At 34.8% G+C, this 26,686-nt stretch overlaps 1 non-coding gene across 1 annotated transcript; it reads left to right on the forward strand.

Moving 5' to 3' along the window:
• Positions 1-1,681: 1,681 nt before the first annotated feature.
• Positions 1,682-1,783, forward strand: LOC131840041 (U6 spliceosomal RNA). The gene has a single exon (XR_009357157.1). It is a non-coding gene; the product is annotated as a U6 spliceosomal RNA (small nuclear RNA).
• Positions 1,784-26,686: the final 24,903 nt, after the last annotated feature.

Genomic DNA, 26,686 nt, shown 5'->3' on the forward strand with positions numbered 1-26,686 from the left:
TATCCATGTCTTAATCAACAAAAACAAAACAAAAACACCCAAAACTGTAGATGTGAGGTAAATTAAGGATTTTGAGGTGAGTGTATTCTGGATTATATGGGTGGATCCTAAATGTAATCACCTATTCTTTATAAGATGAAAGCATTTGGAAGCTTTGGCAATAGAAGAGAAGGCCATGTAATGGAAAAGAGGGAAACAGTCAGAGAGAGATGATGTTATGCCACTACTGGCTTTGAAGATGGAGGAGAGTGAAGGATCATGAGCCAAAGAATTCAAGAAGTTCAGCTATAGATCCTGGAAAGAGTAAGGAACAGGATTTTCTGTTAGCACCTTGATTTTAGCTGACTAAAACTGATTTCAGACATCTAGCTTCCAAAACTGCGAGGGAATAACCTTCTGTTGTTTCAAGACAGGTTTGTGGTAATATATTACAGCAGCCAGAGGAGACTAATACAGATGGCTTAAAAGCACCTGAAAAGATGCCCAACATCATTAGCCATGAGGAAAATAATTAACAAACCAACTATAACAAGTGTTGGTGAGAATGTGAAGGAACTAGAACTGACACACCAATGGTGGGAATAGGAAATGGTTCCACCGCTTTCGAAGACAGTATAGCAGTTTCTTAAAAATTTCATCAACACGGACCATATGGTGCAGTCATTCCAATCCTAGGTATTTATTCAAGAGAAAAGTTAACCTCTATACAAAGATTTGCATGTGAATGTTTATAGCAACTTTATTTGTAGTAGCTAAAAACTGGCAATGGCCCAAACATCCATAAAGAAGTAAACGGATAAACAAATGGTGGTATACCCATACAATGGACTGAAACTCAGAAATAAGAAAAAAGGAATGTATGATATGTGAAAAGTATGGGTGAATATCAAAATAATAATCCCAAAAGAAAGAGGCCAGACCAAATAAAGAGTGTACGTACTGCAAGATTCCATTTCTCTAAAACTGTATAAAATGAAGACTAATCAACAGTGACAGAAAGCAAGTAAGTGGCTTCCTGGGAAGAGGGCATAGGAAGGATAGATGGGAGAGACTCAAAGGAGCATGAACAAACTTTGGGGATGACAGATGGTTTCACAGTTGTATACGCAAGTCAAAAATTACCAAATTGTACCCATATCTAGTTCATTGTATATCAGTGATGCTCCAATCAAACTATTAGTGATAAATAAATAACATATTTTTGATGATCTATTTTCACTCCAGGAGCTGGACCTAAAAGTCAAATTCATAGACTATTAATCTTGGGGCATTTGTTTTTTCAGAGTATATGACACCAAAAGCTTTTAGATGCCTCAACTTGTTTACTCGTTTGATTTGCAGTCAAGTTTCATATTATATTATATATTATGTCTTAGTAAACTCTTCTTCTACTATGAAATAGTACCCTGTAGGTAACATCTGTTAATTAACAAGCAGTGTTTGGTTTTCTGATTCAATAAAACTACCTCAAGGAGGAACAAATGGTTCAGTTCAACAGAAAAAGAAAATATAAGTTATACTATCTACAAAATGTCTAGAATGAGTAATTGGTAGAACTATAGTAAAGAAAACAGTAAAGGTCTAAGGAAAATTAATATGAAATATAATCATAGGAAATATTTGTGCAGACAAGAATGAGTCACCTAATTTCTATTCCATTCTCAATTCTGTTATTTCATGCTTGCTTCAGCAGCACACATACTAAAACTGGAACAATACAGAGAAAATTAGCATGTTTCTGTGCAAGGATGACATACAGGTTCATGAAGCATTCCATTTAAAAAAAAATTAAAATAACTTCTAGTATGTCTATGCTCTTTTCATATTTTAAGTTATTTATAAAACACATTTATGGGGATACCTGGGTGGTACAGTCAGTTAAACATCTGCCGTTAGTTCAGGTCACGATCCCAAGAGCCTGGGATCAAGCCCCATGTCAGGCTCCCTGCTCAGTGGGGAGTCTGCTTCTCCCTCTCCTTCTGCTCCTCCCCCAACCCATGCTCTCTCTCTCAAATAAATAAAATCTTTTAAAAAACCACATTTATGGAGTACCAACATATATTTTAACACACTGTTCAATTTCTAAGTACTTAAAGAGAAATAAGAAAGTCCCTGCCCTAAGGAAGCTGACAGGTTAGGAGGTGAGCTCAACAATTTAAGAAAATAGGAAAAAAAAAAAAAAAGAAGGAAACTAGACCATAAATTAATGCTATGACTATGACACTTACATAAAAGGACTTGGTGATAAGGGAATCATGAATGGATAATAAAAACGGGAATCATGATTAAAGCACACCTTTGGCTTAATTTAAGCAAAACTGAATTTTCTTGATTGTACCAGATAATAATAAAATAGAATATTAAAAGGACCACTTCTCTATTTCCTCCCTCTATCTTTCAGTTTCATATGTACAAGTGTTTTGTCTACTGCAGGTGGAATTAGGATGCCTGATTGATGTGGCCAAGTTGTGGCTTCCCATTGTTGTAAAAAGCTGCTGGGTTATAAACCAAATCTACACGGTTCAAAAACATTCTTTTATAACAAATACTGAGCATGCATTTCAAACATTTAAACCATTTATGCAGATCCACTTTTCAAACAGCAAACAATAGCAATGTTCACTACACCATGAAGAGAACACAAAAGAATTCTCATTTTGAATTTCCTTTGTCGAAATATTTCACCAAACACAATTCCAACCATAACTTCAAAATCATTTATAATGTGCAAACCTACTACTGAATTATAGAAATCATTACCAGATTTCCTACCAAGAATTTAAAAAATCTTCAAGGCACTTTCCCACATGAACAACGTAAAATGGTGGCCGCCTAACTGAAGCTGAACTAATGTGTCCCTTGTCAGAAAATTCCAATAACCCAAACCCAAAAACTGAGATTCATTTCAATCCGGTGGCTAAAAATCCTGACGTAAAATTCCTGAACTGCTAGCAGCCATACTTCCCACCATGAGAATAAGAATCTTGACAGAATCCTGACACGTTGAGAGAGACAGAGCCCTGAGGTGGAAGGAAAGACATTGCTATTTCTTGTTAATAAGAGAACTGCCCTGCGGTCTTGACGGTTTTCTTAAAACAAAGTTGCGAAAACTTTCTTGGATTCCAAGAGCTTAAAGCTTTTGGCTTAAGCTAGTTTGAGTTATAATTTTTAAAAAATTGCAAAATTTTTGCAAAATCAAAAAGAAACACCATGAAAGATAAGAATATATTAATAATCATTCTTTCTCTAAGGTATAAGTAATCATATAGCTACAATAATTAAAGCAATAGGATTCTAAGGATGGAATATAGAAACAGATTAATATAAGAGTATTCAAAACCAGAATTATACCAACTATATATCCATGAGATATATATTTATCTTTAAAAAATGCTACTGGGCCAAGGGTTTCCCCCTAATTGGAAATAGGTATGTTCAGATATGTTCTTGACAGCTGACACTAAAAATAAATTTCAGATGTATTATAAGTTTTGCCTGTGAAAAGTGAATATAAAAGTACCAGAAAGGGACAGCCGGGTGGCTCAATCAGTTAAGCGTCTGCCTTCAGCTCAAGTTATGATCCCAGGGTCCTTGGATGGAGCCCTGCATTGGCTCCTTGCTCAGCCATTAGCCTGCTTTTCTCTTTCCCTCCCCTTGCTGCTCCCCCTGCTTGTGCACTAGCTCTTTCTCTCCCTCTCTGAAAAATAAATAAATAAAATCTTTAAAAAAAAAAAAGAGTACTAGAAAGAAATTTATCTGGTTACTCATGGGAGAATGTGACATGCCCTTTTAAAAACAAGACTACAGCTTGAAGTAAGAAAGGAAGATAGACTTGAATTTGAAAAATTCAAATTTTGAAAAGTTGACTTAAAATAAAAACTTTTACATGAAAAAATGGCAAAAATGATAACATAAGTCAACTGAGACAAAGACTTAATGTCCTTGATATATAAAATGCTTTTTTAAAAATTTTTTAACTTTTTATAAACATATATTTTTATCCCCAGGGGTACAGGTCTGTGAATCACCAGGTTTACACACTTCACAGCACTCACTAAAGCACATACCCAAAATGCTTTTTTTAAAAAAAGGACAAAAATACATACAGAAAAATGGACTAAGAACACAAGGATATAATTTTACCAAAAAAAAAAAAAAAAAGAATCCATAATAAAAAGAATCCATAATATGGAATCCATATTAAATCCATGGCAAAATAGTCAACTTCATTTTAAAAGGGAATATAATTTTCAACTGTGAGACTGACAGAGATGAATAAATGACTAAAGACAGTATTGGTGAGAGTACAGTACATTTTTACATGCTTTTAACTTAGATATAAATTACATAGCTCTCCTGGAGAACAATTTGGTAACTTAAAACTTAAGATATAGACTCTCTCACTCACTACTCTACTTCTAAGAACTTAATATAGAGAAATAATTGAGTAAGTCTATAGGTGTAAAAGGACTAGGAGATGCACCAAAAACTTTAATACAGAATCAAATAATATAATTAAGTGCTCAAATGCAGAGGACTTGTTAATTATGACAAAAACATATAGTGGCATAAAAGGAGTCATTAAAAGTGATAATTTAAACACATTTATTGACATAGGAATAGATAAATTATGTGTTAACTAAAAATGGAAATTTATAAAACCATACTATTTCTTAGATGTATACACATATGTATATGTGATATTCTATATCTTAAGAATGGAAAGCAGCAGGGAAAACTCCTTTTCAGGATATGAGCTACATGGCAAATATCCAAGCAGTCTCGGTCTCTGCTTACAACGTATGCTAATAGTTTTACTGTTAACTTTTTTCTACAAAGAATAGTGTACCTGTTTATTCCTCTTAATTCTGATGAATTAGTTGCTGACCTGTGTTAAAGAGATGTTAAGCCCTGTGCTAAAATTAAGACTCTAGAGAAATGCTGTATCTTGAATGTGAGAATGGCGAGCCTTTTCTATATTATCCCATCAGCTCTGACAGGCTCTGTTAAGTCTCAGACTCAAGTTTTTCCAAGTCAGCTAAGAGGATTAAAATATGGACACAGAAACATTAGCACCAAGATCTGAGTTTCAGCATCACGCAGGACCAAGAATCATGGGCTCATACATAGCGACTCACTGCTACCATTTGCTTTTTACCCCCGATCAGGAGGAAAGAGAAGGTGTCACTCCACAAACAACTGCCATGCTCCCTTTAATACTGCAAATAAAATCTGAGAAACCAGATGGCTTTGAGACTTGTGGCAGAGGTAGACAATATTCCTCATCCCTCTTTTCCTCATTACCTTCCATCCTGTAAATCTCTGTTTCTCTGTCTTCTCCTGGTTTCTAATACCCATACATCCTTTGCCCTGACCCAAATTTCTACTCCATTACTTCTCCTAGATCTTTGATTTTATCCTATTGAACTCGTGGAGAAAAAAGTTCCTATCTTCACTAAACCTTTTCTTCCTTTTCTCAGCAGAAACTGTTCTCTGCTCAGCAACTGTGACAGAAGCGATCTCCTTCAAGGAAGAGCTTACTCACCAGCTGAAGGGAGAATGGTAAGCCACCATCTACAGGGGTCAACTCCTTCCAGGTTGGCCACAGCTGAAGAGAGTCTCCTTGTCTAAAGTCACACTTGTCTTGGGGGCCGGCTGCTCACTGAGTGAGATAAGGTCAGCCATTTTAACCCAAATATGGGACATGCCGGTGGGCTATCCTCATTCAAGTGTTCCCTGCAGAGTTGGTAAGATTGTGTCTGCTCTCCCTTGCAATTTAACTTCTACCTTTGTCAAATTTCATTTCTTCCCTCCTTCCTTTCACAGGTGTTAATTCCTAATAAACAATTTACCTTTTGAACTCCATTCAGTGTCTGCTTCCAGAAACATAACGTATGCTCACTGGTATGTATTAGTAGTGTTCCCACAAGCCATCAATAAAACAGGACTTGGGAGCTGATCATTCATCACCTGGCTGACAATGAGGAGCCCTGATGGCAATTGGAACACAGCTCTTGGCCCAAAATGGGCTTTCACTTGTTAAAACTGTCACTGCTAGTGAACTGGAAGGGTACCAGTGAAATGGGCAGTGAATCTGGTGAGAATATATTTATGCTCATGGGAAGTGATGAATGTCCTGGTCAGTTGTTCACAGGAAAAGACAAGAAATTCAGGAGGAGAAGCTGTCCTATACATAGCTGCCAGTACAGTGGATTCCATGCATGGAATCTAGATGATCCTCATTGTGTCTTGTACTTCTCTGCCCAATTTTGAATGTAAATAAACAAATACAGTGACCCCAACCTGAGAAGAAATAGTTAACAAGAGGCTCAGGCCCTGGAGATCAGTAGGGCTTAGGTCATGCCACCAAGTGAGCCAGCAAGAACAAGTTGAGGACAAGTCATTATGGTTCCTGGAATACACAGGAATCATGGTGGGGGTCTTGCTCCAAACTGAGTCACAATTTCACAATGCTTAGTTCTGAATTGGTTATTACACAGGGAAAACTAGACATATAGCATTATAAGGATTTACTAAATTGAGGAAATAGTAAACATTTCCTCATTATATCATCATTAGAAATTGCTTTACAGACTAAATACAACAACCTCCCAAATTCCTGAGAAATAATTTTTCTTCTACAAGGAGAGAAGTTGATAGTGAATGTGCTGAAACATTTGTCTTTCTCATTTGAGAGTCAAGATCTATTGGAGTTTGGACTTCTACAGTAGGGTTTTCTTCAATTTCAAGTTTTGGAATGTTCAAAGTACTGTCTAACACTGGAGAATCTATGGAAGTTATTGTCCCAGGGTTGGTAGAACAATGACTCTGAGCCATGATTAGGGTAAGCTGTTAAAATGGAATATGGATGTTAAGTCCTCAGCCAAAGATGCCTCTTGGTGATCTCTCTAAACTTTTCTGCTTCTCTGGAGCTGAGATAATCTTTTCTTTGGGAAGAGAGAATGTAAAAGAAAAGGCCCATTCTCCAGATAGTGTCATTTGAATGTATAAGCTAAGTATACATTGTTCTCCTCGGTGGGCTGTTGGTCTCTAAAGCAATAGATGATCTCCATTTCCCTGCCAGATAGGGAGTCCAAGCAGCCACCTCAGGTCAAGTATGACCCAACACATCAGTTAATAGTCTGAACGTGGCCACAGTACATTTGATCCAGCCACCATCTTTTTCACTATATCTTGATATTTCTCTCCACTCTAATGCCACCACATCTACATTTGCAATTGAAAATTGAGGTAAAATACAGAATTTCTTTGTTAGTTTTATCTTTCTAATGCAGAGAAAGCATCTTCATTTCTTGGATATTGTTTTAAGTCATAATCACATCTACTAGATTTCTCAGCCTTGTGTCATACATAAATCTTTAGACATAGATATTTTCTGTAAAGAAAGATTTACAAGAAGCTTGCCTAGAGGAAGTGAGATGCTCCAGATGACCTCTGAAAGTCCCTGCCAGGCTTATGTTTTGAATTTTCCATAACATTTCATTATGTAAAACAGACCCATTAGCTGTGTTTACTCAGGCACATGGAAGAAGATTAGACAATTACCTAAAAATCCGCTGTGACTTTTCAGTAAATGTTATTAAAGAAAAAGTGGGAAATGGGGCTTGAATTATCCAGGGTGTTTATTTCCATTGATCAAACTCATAAAATAATTACCTCATTTCACTTTGCCTGACTACTTATAAGTTCATGATAGATTTCATCTTAGGACATAAAGAGAAATAGAGTGAAACTACATAAAAACTGACATAGCAGAGAGCTGTCTGTTAGGGTTCCCTTATTTAAAGTGAAAGTACACCTCCATCAAGTTAGGATTGTTTGAAGTGTCGATGAGGATCAGTGCACTAGCATACACTTGGTAGATCCTGACCAAGAAATGGTGGTCAAAATAAAATATTTCATACCAAAATTTTACTAACTTTACACCATAAAATTATGAAGTGGCTCTTCTAGTGCTTAGTCAGAATCATGCTCATAATACTCAGCTTTCCTGAAGATCATAAACAGGGGTAAATAATATATGAGATACTCTCTAGAGGGTTCTTCAATATCAGAAGGAAGAGACATTTTAAAATTTTACTTAGAATGATTAAACATTCGCATGTGAAGTTAAAATTCACCTAGGAAAACAAGCTGATTCTCCTGATGGTAATAAAGAAAACAAAGTAACTACTAAGAAAAATTGAACTGTTAGGATTCAAGACAGTGATTAACATGAAACCTAACTTTGCTTTTTCCATGGTTGATGGAGAAGTATCAAGTCACAAACCATGCTCATCATAATTTTCTATATATGGTACTGGTGAGGCTATTTACTTTCGGGCAAAGATCAGGAAACATTCCATGGCAATGAGATCTCTTAATCTGTGAAACATTATCTCAGGGGAAATGGTAGAATCCCCTTCACTGGTCACTCACTGTTTACTTAGGAAGTATAGTGGACAAAATATGATAAGAAATATCATGGGAAGCAAATCCTTTTTAAAGGGAGAGGTAAGAACAAGAGATAAAAAAAAAAAAAAAAAAAGGAACAAGTTCTGCTCAGTGCCCACTCTGTGAAGAAAGTGTTTTTACACACTTATTTAATGTCCATAGCTACTCTGGGAAAGCATGTTATAAACACTTTACAGATCAGAAAACTAAAGCTAAGGGGGAGCTTGGTGAAGGCAACAGTACTGAGTTACAAAGCAGGGGTCTGTCTTGCTCTGTGATTGGTAATTTTAAGTGTCAACTTGATTAGGGCATGGGTTGGCCAGATAATTTGGTTAAACATTATTCTGGGTGTGTCTGTGTGGGGATGAGATTAACATTTTATTTGGTAGACTGAGTAAATCAGATTGAGCTCCTGAATGTGGGTAGGCCTCATCCAGTCTGTTTGAGCCCTAAATAAAACAAATGATAGAGTAAAAAGTTATTCATTCTCTCCAGCTGTATTTGAGCTGGGATATTGGTTCTCTGCACTTGAACTAGACTTAAACCATCAGCTGCTGTGGGTTTCCAGCTTGTAGAAAGCAGATCACAGAACTCAGCTTCCATAATCATGTGATCTAATTCCTCATAATAAATTCTATTTATATATAAGTAAATATAAATATATAGTATATATCATTTGTCTCGTATTGGTTGTGTTTCTCTGGAGAACCCTAACTAATGTATGCCCTTAGGCTCATGCTCTCCTGAGAAGAAGATATGTTAAAGTGACTATCACAAAAAAGTTAAGTACAGCAATATTTAATTCTCTACCCCATTAGGCACACAGTCTTCTATCTTTGCCATGAATGTTTATACTCTATGTCCAGACATGAACCTATAAGGATATGAAAAATATGCATACAATAGCAAAACAAGATTATCTTCTCATCATTATATTTGCAAGTTAGGAGATTAATGAAAACTATCAAGAGCCCAGTTGTAATAATGTTATAGGGATGAAAGCAAGATTGATGGAGACTGGGCGCCTGGGTGGCTCAGTGGGTTAAGCCGCTGCCTTCGGCTCGGGTCATGATCCCAGGGTCCTGGGATGGAGTCCCGCATCGGGCTCTCTGCTCAGCAGGGAGCCTGCTTCCTTCTCTCTCTCTCTCTCTCTCTCTGCCTGCCTCTCAGTGTACTTGTAATTTCTCTCTGTCAAATAAATAAATAAAATCTTTAAAAAAAAAAAAAAGATTGATGGAGACTTAATAATCTATGACAGAAAACCAAGGCAACTATTGTCAACAACTCATCCAATCTGCACATTGTTGTCAGAATTCTTTCAGGGGCAGTAGGAAATGTAGATCACATTTTTAAGAAAAGAAAATAATTTTATGAGAGGACAGATAAATTATGGAAAGAAGTATTCTTTTCTGATGAAACACTGCTATGTTTATAGGTTGATGAGAAAAATCAAGTGAAAAAACATTCAAACATGAGATAATTCATAGTTAACAAAAATAATTATTATTAATTAAAATCTTTTTTTTAAAGATTTTATTTATTTATTTGGCAGAGAGAGAGAGAGATCACAAGCAGGCAGAGAGGCAGGAAGATAGAGAGAGAAGGAAGCAGGCTCTCTGCAGAGCGGAGAGCCAGATGTGGAGATCGATCCCAGGACCCTGAGATCATGACCCAGCTGAAGGTAGAGGCTTAACCCACTGAGCCACCCAGGAGCCCCTTATTAATTAAAATATTGATACAATATTTGGAGAGATGGAAATCAGAAAAGTAAAGTAAAAGTGATTCATTCTGGAAAAAGATGGAAGAAGATAAAAATGTGAAAAAAACAGAGCCACACAAGGCTTTGTAGCAGTTATCTCTAGAAAATTAGGAAGACATCAGTTGTGAATAAATAGGTCATGATTAGGGAGTTGAATAAAGTAGAAAAGACCAGAATAAGTAATATGTGCATAGCGATAGGGACAGGGATGGCAAGTATGAATTGGATTGTCAAAGAGGAAAAGGATTGTTGAGTAGCCCTCAGGGATTTGAGAAAAAACAACACATCCTCTTAGATGGTATATACCATCAACCATCATCATTGCAGAAGGAGAAAGGAGGTACTTTGGTTTTTTCCTAGGTTGATGGCTCAGAGGGCAGGAGATGTGATCAAAATAGCAATGCCGCAAGTGAGAACAGAATTGAAATGAAAAGTCAAGGAGCCCCAGCTAGGTGGAGGAAAAGAAAAAAATCCATATAATTAGGACTAACACTTGGAAACAAATGAAAATTAGGCCCTGGAAACCGACATGAAATAAAGAGAGTCTCAGTGAAAGTGGAGTAATGGCAAAGACAGAAACATAAGAGGACAGGAGAACTTCCAGTTAAAACTTGTTTAAATTACCTTTGGATGATAACATGTTCTAAGTGTAGCCAAATATGTGTGCTGCTAATAGGGACGGGAAGGAAAGGCCACTAAAAGAGAGGAGGTCACAGGAATGAAAGGGTTAGGTATTAAATGGATCAGTTGTAGACACATCAAAAGCTATCCAGCTTGATGGAGCGGAGAAGGTTCTAGTGAGTTAGCTGTCAATGTCCCTGAGAAGTCAGAAGGGGGCAGCACATAAATCACTGTGGTAAAGATGAAGTTGCTAAGTAGCAGCTGCCATTTAACAGTATGAATTTTATTGATTAGAGCATGGTTCTGGAGAATAGCAAGCAGTGGTGGTATAATTAGGTGAAGTCCAAGTACCAGTTTAATGAAAAAAGATGGAAAGATTATTTAAAGGAAAAAAAAAAAAAGGTCGAGGTGGAAGAAAACATTGATTACCAGCAAAATGGAGGTTTCTAAAAGCACTGGGAAAGATGGCTAAAGGGCTTAGTGTGAGGAGCCAGCAGAGAAGAAAGATAATTGAAGCTAATTGCAATAAGGCTGTGGAGGAGCAGGGATCTGGGAGTGGGAAGTGTACAATGGATTGGGATTGCAGAGACTAAAGGAAAATGCCAAGGGTTGGAAAGTAAAAGGTCATGATAGGGAAAAGTTTTGTATCCAGTCCCAAAGCAGAAACTATTAACTAGTGCCAAATCATATTGCTGTATTTTATTGGATAATTTGTAATTTCTATCTGAGAGTGGCCAGAAAATGGATACAAAGGTCTGGGAACATTTGAAAATCATTCTTCAGTTTGTAGCTCCAGGTATAATTTAATTTAACAATAACTACAAATACGAATGAAAATTAATATCTTTAAGACCTTTTGAATATATTTCATTTCCAAACCCCATCAAACACACACACACACACTCACAAAATGTCTTCCTTCTCTTAATATATCGTTGTCAATAAAAACACTTAGCATTCTTCAACTCTGAAAATCTTAATTTCCTCTATTCTTATTCTCTATTCCCACTCTCTTACCTTCTGCCTTCCTTTTCTCTTTTTCTCTCTCTTTCTTTCCATCCATCCATCCTTCCTTCCTCAGCCCAGGACATAGTATAGTGACTATAAACTCACTGATCTGGATCTTGATTTATTTCATTTTCAATCTTGATCTATTCATTTATTGGCCTCACAGCACCTAATATCAGATTCTTTCTCAGTTTTTTTTTTTTTTTTTTTTAGGAACATCTTCACCTTTCCCTTAATCTAATTGATACTTTATAGAATATTCCATTTAACTACACTAGAATATATATTCTTCTTAAGCTTAGATGGAACATTCACCCAGATAGACCATATTTTGGGCCATAAAACTCCCAACAAATTCAAAGGATAAAAATCATACAATGTTTACTCTCAGACCACAATGGAATCAAACTAGAAATCTATGACTAAAAGATAGTTGAGGAAAAAAAATTTGGAAGTCAATGAACATATATCTATATAACTAATGGGTTACAAAATTCTCAAGAGAAATTTACCACATTAAAAGCATATATATTTAAAATGAAGAACAATCTAAAATTGATAACCTAAGCTTTAGCTTAGGAAACTGAAGAAAAAAGAGCAATATAAGTCTGAATCAAGCAAAATAAAAGAAATGATTAAAAAAATTAGAGAAGTCAATGAAATGGAAAATGGGAAAAAAATAGAGAATGTAAAAAAAACCACAAAAGTTGGTTTGTTAAAAAGATTGATAAAATTTATAAAACTCTGAACAGTCTAACTAGAAAAGACAGAGACAGATAGATATACCAAACACACACACACATACAATAATTTCAGTATCAGACATGAAAGAAGGATCATCCTTATTGATCTTACGGACATTAAAAATATCATAGGGAAATGCAAATTAATTTATTAACTTAGTTGAAATGCACCAATTCTTTGAAAGACAAACTACTAAAACTCACATAAGGTAAAAAGAAAATAACCTTAATGGCCCATGCCTTTTAAACAGATTGAGTCAATAATTACTAGCCTTCTAAAAAATAATGCTCAAGGGCTTAAATGGCTTCACTAGTGAATTCTCCTGAACATTTAAAGAAAAAATAATGCCAATTATCTACAATCTCTTCCATAAAATAGAAGCAGAGGGAACACTTCCTAACTCATAAGGTCAGGCATTTGCCATAAGAACAAAGCCAGTTAAGGACATTTCAAGAAAACTAAAGAATAATAAAATTAAAGAAAAACCAGTGTAAAAAGTCTGAACAAAATATTAGCAAATCAAATACAGTATTGTATAAAGTTATATACCACAACCAAGTGGAATTTATTCCAGCTATGAAAGGTTGCTTCAACATGATAATACCAATTTATGTGATCTATCATATTAAGTTAAAGAAGGAAAATCACATGATCATGCCAACTGACACAGAAAAAGTACTAGACAAAATCCAATAAATTAATGATAAAACTCTCAACAAACTAAAAATAGATGAAAGCTTCCTGAACTTGATAAAGAACATCTACAAAAAACTTATAGCTAACATCATACTTAATGGTGACAGACTAGATGCTTTCCCCCTCAGATAAGAAATAAACTAAGTATACTCCTTCTAACCACGCCTACTTAACAACATATTGGAGGTTCTAGGAATGCATTGGGCGGAGGTTGGGGGGATGCACGCAGATTGAAAAAGAGGAAATAAAACTGTTGTTATTAGCAAATGATATGATTTTCTATGTAGAAAACATCAAAGAATCTACAAAACAATCTCCTGGAACCAATAAGTAAGTATAACAGGATAGAAGTTCAATATGCAGGAGTCGATTTTTTTTTATATACCAACAATAAACAATTAACATTTGAAATTTAAGTAAAAACATTTACAATAACCCTCCAACATGAAATGTGTAGGCATTAATCTAATAAAATACGTATAGGCTCTGTACGTAGAAAATGAAAAAGTTTAATGAAAGAAATCAAGTAAGATCTAAAGAAATGGAGAGAGATTCCATCCTGATGGATTGAAAGACACAATGTTGTTAAGATGTCAATTTTTCCCATCTTAATCTACAGATTCAACACTTTCAAATAAGAATCTCAGCAAACTATTTTGTAAGAATCAAGAAGCTGATTCTAAAATGTTTATGAAAAGGCAAAACACTTGAAGAATCATATAATATTGCAGAAGAACAAAAAGGACTCATACCTTTAAATTTCGAGACTTACTAAAAAGCTACAATACTCAAGGTAGCATAGTACTGGTAAAACAATAGGAACATATATCAATAGAAGAGAATGGAGCCTACCTATAAACTCATACAAATATAGTCAACTGATCTTTCACAAAAGTGCAAAGGTAATTCATTGAAAATAAGATAGCCTTTCTAACAGATGGTACTGAACAATTGTATGTCCACAAGCAAAATAATGAACTTAGACACAGACTTTATATCTTATATCAAAATTAACACAAAATGGATTATATACCTAAATGTGAAAGGCATAATTATACAACTTCTAGGAAAAAAACAGGAGAAAATCTATTCAGACTTGTTTGGTGATAGACTTTCAGGCAAAGCACTAAAAGCATGATTTATGACGGAAAAAAGTGCTAAATTGTACCTTAGTAAAATTTAAAACTTCTTTTCCTGCAAAAGATGCCATTAAAGAATGAAAAGACAAGCTGCAGCACAATATACATTGTGGAATATTACTCAGCCATCAAAAAGGATGAAATCATACCATTTATGTTGATGTGGATGGACACATCAGAGAAAGTCAATCAGAGAAAGACAATTATAATATGGGTTCATTCATACACAGAATCTAAGAAACAGCACAGAGGATCATAGGTGAAGGGAGGGAAAACTGGGAAGAAATGAGAGGGAGACAAACAATGAAAGACCATGGGGAATAAACTGAAGGTTCCTGGGGGGGAGGTGAGTGGAAGTATGGGGTAATTGGGTGATGGGCTTTAATGAGGGCACATGATGTGATGAGCACTGGGTGTTATATGCAACAGATGATGAACTGAACTCTACATCTAACATTATACTATATGTTGGCTACTTGAAATTATTCTTAAGAAAAGGGAAGCTACAGACTGGGAGAAAATATGTTCACAAAACATCTGGTAAATGAATTATATTCAAAATATAAAATGAATTCTTAAAATTAAACAATAAGAAAACAACTCCTTTAAAATAGGCAAAAAATCTGATTAGACACACCAGGATATATAAATGGAAAATAAATACATGGAAAGAGGCTCAACATTTGTTATTAGAGAAAAGCAAATAATGCAATATCTCTACGTACCTAATAGAATAGATAAAATAACATTTTGAAAACCTAACAATACCAATTGCTGGTGAGGATGTAGACTCACAGAAACTCTTATTCATTGCTAATGGCAATAGAAAATAGTATTGTCACTTTGGAAGATAGTTTGGAAGATTCTTTCAAAGCTAAACATAGTCTTACAACAAACAACCACTCTCTTAGGTATTAACTTAGCTGGCTTGAAAACTCAGTGTCTACACAAAAGCCTGCATGCATATGTTTATAGGAGCTTTATTCATAATTATCAAAAACTAGGAAAAACCAAGATATCTTTCAACAGGTAAACAGATAAATTGTGGTACATCTATACAATGAATTATCATTTAGTGATACAAAGAAATGGGCTGTTAAGCCACGAAAAGACATGGAGGAATCTTAAATGCGTAATGCTAAGTGAGAAGCTAAGCACTGTTATTTTGTAAGACTGATGAATCACAGGCCTGTACCCCTGAAACAAATAATACATTATATGTTGAAAATAACAATAAAAAAATAAAAGTACTCATCAAAGAAGAAGAAGAAGAAGAAGAAGAAGAAGAAGAAGCAGCAGCAGCTAAACTGGATATTAAAAGTCTGAAAAGATATCATGCTATATGATTCCAAGTATATGACAGTCTGGTAAAGGCACAATTGTAGAGATGATAAATAGATCAGTGGTTGCCAAGGGCTCAGGGTTCTGGAGAGAGTTGAATAGATGAAGTTCCAGGATTTTTTTTAGTATAATGAAACCATTCTATAGTATACGATACTGTAATGATGGTTACAGACACTATGTATTTTTAGAACCTGCAAAACTTTACAGCTGAAGAAGTGAACATTAATTAATGTAAGTTTAAACAAGTCATTCAGAAGAGTGAGGAATGTGGACTGAATACATATCATGACAAAAGAATCTAACTGTATAACAATGCATGAAGGAACGTCATTGAAGTGGATGGGAGGGAAGAGGTGATGACCTAAGTACTTTGAGAAATGAATGGAGTCTAAAAGACTAAAGTCAAAAGGAACTGCACATTAGCACTATCTTCTAGTTAATAAAGATGTTTCCCAGAAGTGTGGAGGTTAACCGTTCTGAAACCAGTATACATATATACTAGAATAAACAATTACCTAAATGGATGGCAAAGGGTGGGAATCAAGTTTCTCTTGTTGGAGTGGGAAGTCACAGACAAGCAAAGGGGAAAGGTTAGAATGATCTCTGTGGTAATTAATAACAATAGATATGTTAACTTAATATAGATAGTGATGAATATGATATAATAGAAGTATTTATGGATATGTGTATAGCTGTGGGTTAGTGTGTATACATAATTCCTTGTTCTCTTATAAAAGAAGCCAGGGCTCCTTGGAAAAAAAGGGACAGGAAATGAAATGAGCCTAGAGTATTTTATAGTTTCAGAAAGTAAAGTACTCAAAAAAAAAAATTAATGATGCAGGTATGTCAATATATGTGCCAACCAAAAGTGTTTTCCATGGCCAAAAGTGAAACAATTTGAGACCCCCCAAAAAGTATTGGATTATAAACCAAGTATTGGATTATAAACCAAAATATAAACTAAACATATAAGGGTCTATACTGATATAAATAAATGATATAATAATTAAATGGGGAGAAGAGACAAATATGTGTTGCATAACAATTCCACATAATTTATGTAGATACTCTGTCCTCAAAGAACTTTTCGCTTCCTAAGTGTGGGCTGCAAATAGTGACTTTTTAAAAAAAATAGTGTATAGAAAGGGGGGGATGTGGAAAGTAATTTTACAGTGGGCTATAGTGGACTATAACCTGAAAAACACTACTTCATCCAGGTGATCAAATTTAGTAGCAACTATCATTATTCCTTATCATGACTTATCACTAGTTATGTTGATATCAAAAGATACAATATCATGAGAATGGCACTTTACCTGTATGGTCTTCCCCAAAACTTTTAACTTCAGTAAAATCATGAGAAAATAGACATCAGACAGGAATGTTCTACAAAACACCTAAGAAGCATTTCTCAAAAACTTCAAGGTCATCAAAACCAAGAAGAGTCTGACAAACTGTCATAGCCAGGAGTTGCCTAAAGAGAAATAATGACTAATCCTAATGACTATCCCAGATAGAATTCCTAAACAGCAAAAGGACATTAAGTAGAAACAAAGGAAATCTGAAAATGTACATATTTAATAAGGTATCATACTAGTTCATTATTTGTGACAAATGTACCATATTACTGTAAGATGTTAATAATAGAAAAAACTAGATATGGGGTATATGGGAACTCTCTGTATCATCTCTTTAATTTTTTCATACATTTTAACCTATCATATTTTTTATATATATATATATATACACACACACACACACATAGTATGCTATACTATATATGTATAAAATCTGTAAAATTAAGTCTATTTAAAATAAAAAGCTAATTAATAATGCAAAATAAAGGCATGAATTCTAACACTAAAACCTCACCTTTCAACAAAAACCTTTCCCCTCATGATCAGTTGAGTCATCTATGCCATAAATCTAGATGTATTTTTGACCTTCTCCTTCCTTCATCCTGCTCGTTTAAATTATCACTAAGTTTGGCCAATTATTTTTTGTTAATAATTTACAAGTTTATTTCTATTCCTTCATTCCCACTGCCTTAGTCCAATATTTTTCACCAATCTCCTTAATAGAATTATAGTTAATGTCCTACTTCAGTCCATTGTCTCATGCTATAACCACAGTAAACCTTCAGAAACAGCAAAATGACTTTTTTTTAACTGCTCAAAATCCTTACTGACTCCACTGTGCCTTCAGCATGGAGTTCAAATAGCTTAATAGCTATTTGAAGACCCTTCATAGAAGACCCTGTGGTAACTACTTTGTCTACTTCTCCAGCACCACGTCTCCATATGTCCATCCTTTGATCCTATCATATTGAATTGCTTACAGTTATTTGAGTGGCTTGACACTCATATCATTCTACAATATTTTCCTTCTGCAGCTGAAATGTTACCTTTTCTGAGAAATCTTCTCCTCTTTCAGCTTATTAGATACTCTTTTTCCTAGCCTTCTGGGTATAACTCGGTGAAAACACTTATTACACTGCCAAATAATTTCTTTGTCATTTTTTACTCACAGACCCTCGCCTTAAACTTTCTGAGGGAAAGGACAATGTCTTTCCTCTCTGAATTCTAAGAATCTAGCATAGTGTCTGAATATAACATACAGCAAATATCTGTGTAAAAATTGCTACAAGTCAAATTCTGAAATAACAGCTGGGTCTAAAGAAACGGTCTCTTTTCTTTTAGAGAAAGTATAGTGTATATTTGGGTGGAGGAAGTGGGAGCTGCTAGTATTTGTTAGGTAAATATTATGTGCTTATGGAATGGGATTAGGATTAGGATGGGAATATATTTAGGATGGGAATTTTATATATATATATATATATATATATTTTAGAGACAGACAGACAGAAAAAGTGGGTACAGGGAGTGGGAGAAAGCGAATCCTAAGCAGGCTCCATGCTCAGCATGGAGCCTGAAAGGGGGCTTGATCTCATGACCCTAAGATCATGACCTGAGTCAAAATCAAGAGTCAGACACTCAACCGAGTCACAGAGGCACCCCTATATATTTTTTTAAATCACCTTTTACACCTGATAGAACTGAAGCTTGGGTGGATGAATTTACAGGGGACAGGAGTTTTGAAGATCAAAGGCATCATTCTCACTTTGCTTCTCATAGCCAAATAAATTGAGAAACAACAGAGAAATGTGAGTCTGACACTTCCAAACACTAGCTTTATTATATGTAAGCTGGACTGGAGATCAGAGTTTGGATCTATGGTAACAGGACTAGATCTTTGAATTTCATATACATAAGAACTGGATCTGCAGAGTTGAGAGACCTATAAAACCATTGCTTCAAACACACCATACATTTCTACAACCATTATTATCAATATTGGGAAGAGAGAAAGATAAACTTCCAGATCTGCTCTAAGTTTTTGGAAATATAATCTTTCAATGTCAATAAGGAAATAAGTATTCTGGGATATGAGACACTACTGAGCACTGACTGCTGATTCCTAGAACCTCATATAGTTTTATGTTTTTGCTGAGCTTGACTAAAAAAAAAAGAAAGATTCCTATACTCATTTTACTGAAATAAAGTGCATAGTGTTCCTCTAAGTTTTTCATGAGAAACACAGAATGGGGCATAGAAAATAGAGATTGAAAACTTTAAAAAAGAAGTAAAAAACCATAAAAGGTTTGGAAAGAAATGCTAGAAAAAGAAGATAAAGGAGTTCTGATATATAGACATTCCCTAATTTATAGTGATTCAAATTAAGATTTTTTTTTTTTAACTTTACGATGGTGTGGAAGAAATAGCCATTCAATAGAAATTGAACTTCAAAACTTGAATTTGGATCTTTTCCCAGGAGAGCAAGTGGTATGATGCTCTTCTGTGCTATTGGGCTGTAGCATCTAGCTTCAGCTCCTAGTCAGCCACACAATCACAAGGGTAGACAACCCATTTATTTACAGCCGTTCAGTACCTGATAATCATTTCTCTTTTCATTTTTAGCACTGTACTCAGTAAATTACATGAGCTATGTAAAACTTTATTATTAAATAGGCTTTGTGTTGGATGATTTTGCCCAACTATACACTAATGTAACGATTGTGAGCCTATTTAGGTAGGCTAGGCTAAGCTATGATGTTCAGTAGGTTAGGAGTATTAAATACATTTTCGATTTTTTGGTATTTTCAAGTTACAGTGGGATTACCAGGAAATAACCCCACATAAATATAGGAAGATCTGTATACAACTGAGTTTCAAAGACATCCAAAGTAATGGACCAGAAAAATTTTTAAATTTATAATAAAAATTTCATTACATAAAAGATTTATGTAATGAAAGAACACCATGAGTACCAGGCAAAACTGAATGGAATGATCAACCCAAGAAATCATTTCAAAGATCCTAGACTTCAAAAACGAAGAAAGAATCCTTAAGGAAGCCAGACAAAGATACCACCTCACTTGTAAAAGGAGAAGCAGGCTGGTCTTAATTTCTCCACCAGAATATTTAACATCAGAAAGCTACAGGATAACAAGTTTCTTGAGTACAAGATATGTACTCAAGAAAAGAAAGTTTACACAAAGTTTTTATTTTATTATTTTTTAAAGATTTTATTTATTTATTTGACAGAGAGAGACACAGTGAAAGAGGGAACACAAGCAAGACGAGTGGGAGAGGGAGAAGCAGGCATCCTGCCGAGCAGGGAGCCTGATGCTGGGCTCAGATCCCAGGAACCTGAGCTGAAGCCAGATGCTTAGTGACTGAGTCACCCAGGTACCCCTACACAAAGGTTTTAATATGTAGCCAAATTACCTTTCAAAAGATGCCTACAAAAACTCAGGGAAAGTACTTCTTGAGATATACTTTGTGTAGTGAATTGATACATAGGGAAACTGTGGCAAAGAAAGTGGCAATGAGCACAAAGGCTAAAACAGAGGAAAAGACTGGAGGGACAGAACAAAATACAATTGTACTCTGAAAATGCAGAAATGATGGAACTAATAAAAATTTGTCAGGAAAGAGGGGGAAGGTTGCAGGTAAAGTAGTTTTACTCATTACCTCATCTGTAATTTCTGGAGTCAAAGGATATCATTTAATACTGGCAGATCAATTAATAGATGTTTAAACACATTTAACAGTATAAAAGTAAATATGAAGAAAGATAGCACTATTGATCAAAGTCTATTGATGGAGAAAGAGAGAAAAAAGTGGAAATATGTTAAATGTACCCTTGCTTACAGAACTAATAGAAACTGGCTAAATAAACATTAGCCAAGTGGTTCTCAGAGTAGTCATCTGGGGACATTTAGGGGTCCTGGTAACACTTTGAGAAAGTTCAGGAGATGAAAAATACTTTCATAATAATATAAAATGGTATTTGGTCTGTTCACTGTGCAGATGTTTATAGTGGTGCTGCCAAATAATAATGGGTAAACTTGTTTCCATTTTAGAAATCAAGGCAGTGACACCTAACTATAAGAGCAATCATTGCATCCTTCACTGTCACACAGTTTCAAGAACAAACAAAAATTTTCAGCTTTACTTGAGCATGACCTTGTTGAAGTGGCAAAAAAATAAATAAATAAATAAATAAATAAATAAATAAATAAATATTCTTAATTTTATTATACCTTAACCCTGGAAGTGTGTGTGTGTGTGGGTGTGTGTGTGTGTGTGTGTTTTAATTCTGTATAACAAAATAAAAGGCACAAAGAACACTTCTGCTATTCACCAAAGAGTGATGATTGTCTCAGTGAAAGCACTTGTGCAACTGTTTTAGCTGTGAGTAAGTAGAGCCAGCTGCTTTTTACTTGAAAGAATAATTGACAATCTATGATAATCTGATTTTGGTATTTAGCAGACATGTTTTTGAAAATGTACAAAGTAATCTTATTAGTTCAAGGAAAACCACTGAAAAGTGAAAAATTAGGATCTTGGAAAAATTCTATCTGCTACATTGAGCTTAACAACTCTCTAATAGTTAAAAGGTTTTTCTGATGAGAACTGTGATGATGCTAATAAATGTGTCCTTTATATCATTTGATAGACTCTGTCAACATTTGAAAGACATGTAAAAGTCAGTGAACTGGAATTTTCCAAATGACCAATGCATGATTTTACAAAAGTACATATAGATGAAAGATCCATTTAAAGAGCCAAATAGATTTTAATACAACAGAATGCCAAGACTGCATTGATAATGGTTTAAAATTCTACATTATGGCTAATATCTTAAAAACTATTGTGTGTTTGTTGGACTTTGATAATGTGTCTAAGAGGAATATTGACAATTTTCTGAAAAATTAAAATACTTAGTGCTTTCTAACTATATACCTGTGTGAAACAGGATTTTCTACATGCTCTTCAACCAAAACAATATGCCATAACAGATTGAATGCAGAAGCATATGAAACTCCAGCTGTGTTCTATTAAGCCAGATACTGAAATGATGAAATGATTTGCAAAACAATACCAAGCCTCTCATAGCAATATTTGTTTTGAAGATAATGATACTTATAAATATATGCTATTTATGTTAACATATAATGGGCTTATTACTGTTACTCTGAAATACATTTTTAAAATATCTCAGCTCTAATTTCTAGTGTAGGAAATACTGATAACTATAGCTCATATAAACATACCTTTGGGGTCCTCAATAATTTTTAAGACTGTAAACAGTTCCTAAGACAAAGTTTGAGAACCACAGCATCAAAGTGTTTAATATAATTTGACAATTAAAAGTCTATCTTGGAAAAAAAAAAAAAAAGTCTATCTTGGAAATAATCCTTTAAAATACAAGATTAAGTAGACTCACTTTAACATGATAAACTGTTTCTTAAATATATTTACAATTTTGCATTATATATTTGCTGGATATAGAAATCTAAAGAAAATATTGTGCCACCTCCTCCAGCTTTCATGATTCCTGACTAGAAATTTACCCTCATTGAAATTACTTTTCCCCTATAGATGAAGTGTTATTTTGCTTTTTCGAGATTTTTTTCTTTAGTTTTGTAAGTTTTGATTATGTGTCTTGGTGTGCATTTTTTTTTGAGTTTATCCTATTTGGATTTCATATAGCTTCCTGATTCTGTAGTCTTAGGTCTTTTGCCAAATTTAGGACATTTTAAGCTATTATTTCTAAAGTATTTTTCAGACTTGCCTTTACCCCAGTCCCCATTCCAGGACTCTGATAACATGAATGCTAGATGTCTTTTTACTATAGTTTCATAGGTTCCCCAGAGGCTCTATTAATTTTCCCCCCAGTCTATTTCCTCTCTATTGTTCAGATTTAGTAATTTCTGTTGTTTTACATTCAACTTCACATATTCTTTCTTCCCCGTTCCTTTCTGCTATTAAACCCATCCAATGAGTTCTTAACTTTATATTTTTTCAATTCTAGAATTTCCATTTAGCTCTCCTTTATGCCTTCTATCTCTTTGCTATAATGTTCTATTTCTTTGCTGAGACTTTCTATTTTTTAAAGATTTATTTATTTATTTATTATTTTAGAGAGAGTGACAGAGAAAGTGGTGTATGAGTGGGGGGAGGGGCAGAGTGAGAGAGAGAATCTCAAGTTGACTTCCTGCTGAATATGAAGCCCAATGCAGGGCTCTATCTCACAACCCTGAGATCACAACATGAGCTGAATCCAGGAGCCAGACACATAACCAACTGAACCACCCTATGACTTTCTATTTTTAAATTTGTTTTAAGCATGTTCATAAGTATTTTTTGAAACATTTTTATGATGGCTGCTTTAAAATGTTTGTCAGATAATTCTAACATCTCTATCATCTCAGTGTTGGTGTCTTTTCCATTTACGTTGAGGTTTTCCTAGTTTTTAGTATGACAAGTAACTTTCTTTTGAAACCTGCACATTTGGGAGTATTATGTTATGAGACTCTAGATCTTATTTAAACTTTCTATTTTAGTTAGCTTCCTTTGACAGAACTCTGGTAGAGGAAGAGGAGGAGCCACCTCTGCAGGTATAGGTAAAGACCAGGTTCCATTTCAGTCTGTTAATACCTGAGGAGCTGGGAGAGGGGTTGGGGGTGGGTGGTCCTTGTTACTGGAGGTGTTAGTGAAAGTTCTAGCTCCACAATAAGCTTCTGCTGATACCACCCTAGAAGAGCAGGGTAGAAGTGCCTCATTATTACTTTTGTGGTCTCCATGGTGGTCTCCACTAATGCTGCACATGAGTAGTAGGCTCTTCAATGCTGGGTGGGGGTGAGACTCCTGATTGTCTATTGGACTTTCTCTGATATCATGGGTTGTGGGGAAAGGGTAGGTTGGGGAGCCTTGGACTTTGATGATAAAGGTAGAGGTAGGGTTACATTTTTCCTGTGGCTACATTTGGCTAGAGTATTATCTAAACATTTTCTGTCTTTTTAGGCTTCCCTTTTCCTGATCCTATGGTTAGAAAGAGTGGGATTTGTAGGGGTTGTTGTTATTATTATTATTATTATTATTATTATCTCTTCCTATTGATAGTTCTAAGTTTCCTGATTTTTCAGTTCTAAGTCGTGGTTAAATAAACTCAAAACAAAACCCAGGGAACACACCACAGAGTTGCTCCTTGGGTCCTAAGGTCTTTCGTGGTCTTTTCTCCACTTTTTCAAGTCTTCTTAGATTTGTTTTACATACAATGCCCAGGGTTTCTAGTTGTCCTTGCGGGGGGTGGGTAGAGAAAAGTATGTCTATCCCTTCTTCTCAAGAGTGGAAGTCTCCAAAAGATGAACTTTGTAGTAAGACCAAGGAATAGGTATACTTGGGTAGCCATATAGAAGAATAAAGTTAGATAAATATCACTTACTATACACCAGAAGAAAATTCTAAGTGGACTATTTTAGAGTGACCTACCAAAATGTTAAAGAAAGCACTGAAGAATTATTTTCATAAGCTGGGGATTATGGGGAAAATCATAATTGTAATATAATATTTAGGAAGTGGGTATATTTGACTATGTAAAAATTAAATTTATTGCATGGAAAAAATAAAACATGTATCATAAGCATAGTCAAGAAATTAAATGGCAATCTAAAAAGTATACATTCTCAATTTATGTCACAGGGAGTTAATCTCTTTGGCATATCAAGAGCTACCAACTGATAAGAAAATCAGCAATAACCCAAGAGAAAAAAATAGGTAAAGAATATGAAAAGAAACACTCATAGGAAAGCAAATGCAAATGGTTTTAAAATATTTTCAAATTTAGGGGCACCTGTGTGGCTCAGTGGGTTAAAGCCTCTGCCTTTTGCTCAGGTCATGATCCCAGAGTCTTGGGATCGAGCCCCACATCAGACTCTCTGCTCAGTGGGGAGCCTGCTTCCTCCTCTCTCTCTCTCTCTGCCTGCCTTTCCACCTACTTGAGATCTCTGTCTGTCAAATAAATAAATAAAATCTTTTAAAAATATATTTTCAAATTTAAAATTAATTTTAAAATTTTAAATAATATTTAAAATAAAACCTTATTCACCTTAGAGAAATACAAATGTTAACGGCACTGGGGAAACACTGTACCCTCCATTCCTTTCAGACTAGCAAAAATCCAAAAGTTCAGGGCATATTTGATCAGGAAGCGTTTTAGAAAATATAGACTTCCATCTGTTGTTGATGGGAATATAAACTGGTAGAGACATTTGAGAAGCATTTAATAATATTAAAATTACTTCCAGGACTTTATCCTAAGGTATAAATTGCATGTGTGGAAAATGATGCATTTATGTGGTTATTCATTGCAACTTTTTTAATAGCAAAAGGTTGAGAATAATCCATTGTTAAACAAAAAAAAAATGTGTGTAATATGCTACCACTTATATTTTAAAAGAAGGGACAAAATCTACAATTTTATTGACTTGTATTTACATACAAATTCTTTCAAACCACAAACAGAAAATTAATAAGAGTGATTAGTTGAGGGTTGGGAAAGGTAGGATATTTACCAAGCAAATAGAGGACCCATGGGGAAGGTATATTTTCATTAAATAACTTTTTATATTTTTGATTTTTGAATCACATGAAACAAGGAAGAAAGAGAAGGAGAGAGGAAGGGAGAAGGAATAGAGAGAGAGGAAAGAAGATTTAAGAGATTTATGGAGGGAAAAAAACCAAGAGGATTAAAAAAAAGCTAACATGAAGAGATGGCTGTAGACTCCAATTAATGATTGTTTAGTCATTATAAAGGAGAACAAAATGATGACATTAAAAAGAAGAGTATAGTACAAATGTTTGCTAAAAGGATAGTAAGTTTTTTAACACATTGTATGTTGACTAATACAAATTATGTTAGTTGTACATTCAGTTTTATTCTTCCACTAAGTGATAAGCACAAGGTGACTTTGTTTTCACAGGCAACAAAACCTTTTAAAAGCACTTGTGTAAAAAGTTATTGACTCTAAAAGTCAGAAGTGGATTGAAAATTCTGGTCCTGAGATTTAATCCATCACAGAACTTACCTATTTCATAAAAGAATACTCCAGATATCAGAGTTAGACTGTCACTGTGTGTACTAAATTATGTAGGATGTATCTGAACATAAGGAGAAAAACCCATCTGGGATGCCCCAACACTAATTTCTCTTCGTAGGATAAAAACATGGTCTTGATGCCAGGGTTGACTTGAGAACCAGGAGGCTCTGCTTGCTTGTAAATATTTCCAATATCAAGTCCACACGCTATCTGGAAGAACACCATCAGCCTCAAGTGAACTGTGGCACAGCCATAAATTACTCTATCCAAATTAATGAGGCCATGCCTTACTCATAGACTCTTCCTAGCCACTGCATTCCCACATTAGAGATTCTGACCAGCCTCAGGAAGCTCTGTCAAGGCATGCTACTTTCGTGCCTGCTCTTTGAGGCCACTGGTTTTAGCTGAATAGCTGCATCCTTTGTTAAACAAGGCGGGAGAACTTTACCAGATCTATAAATGAGTGAGTGAGGG

The sequence above is a fragment of the Mustela lutreola genome, chromosome 8 (assembly GCF_030435805.1).
Source record: "Mustela lutreola isolate mMusLut2 chromosome 8, mMusLut2.pri, whole genome shotgun sequence".
Lineage (NCBI taxonomy): Eukaryota > Metazoa > Chordata > Mammalia > Carnivora > Mustelidae > Mustela > Mustela lutreola.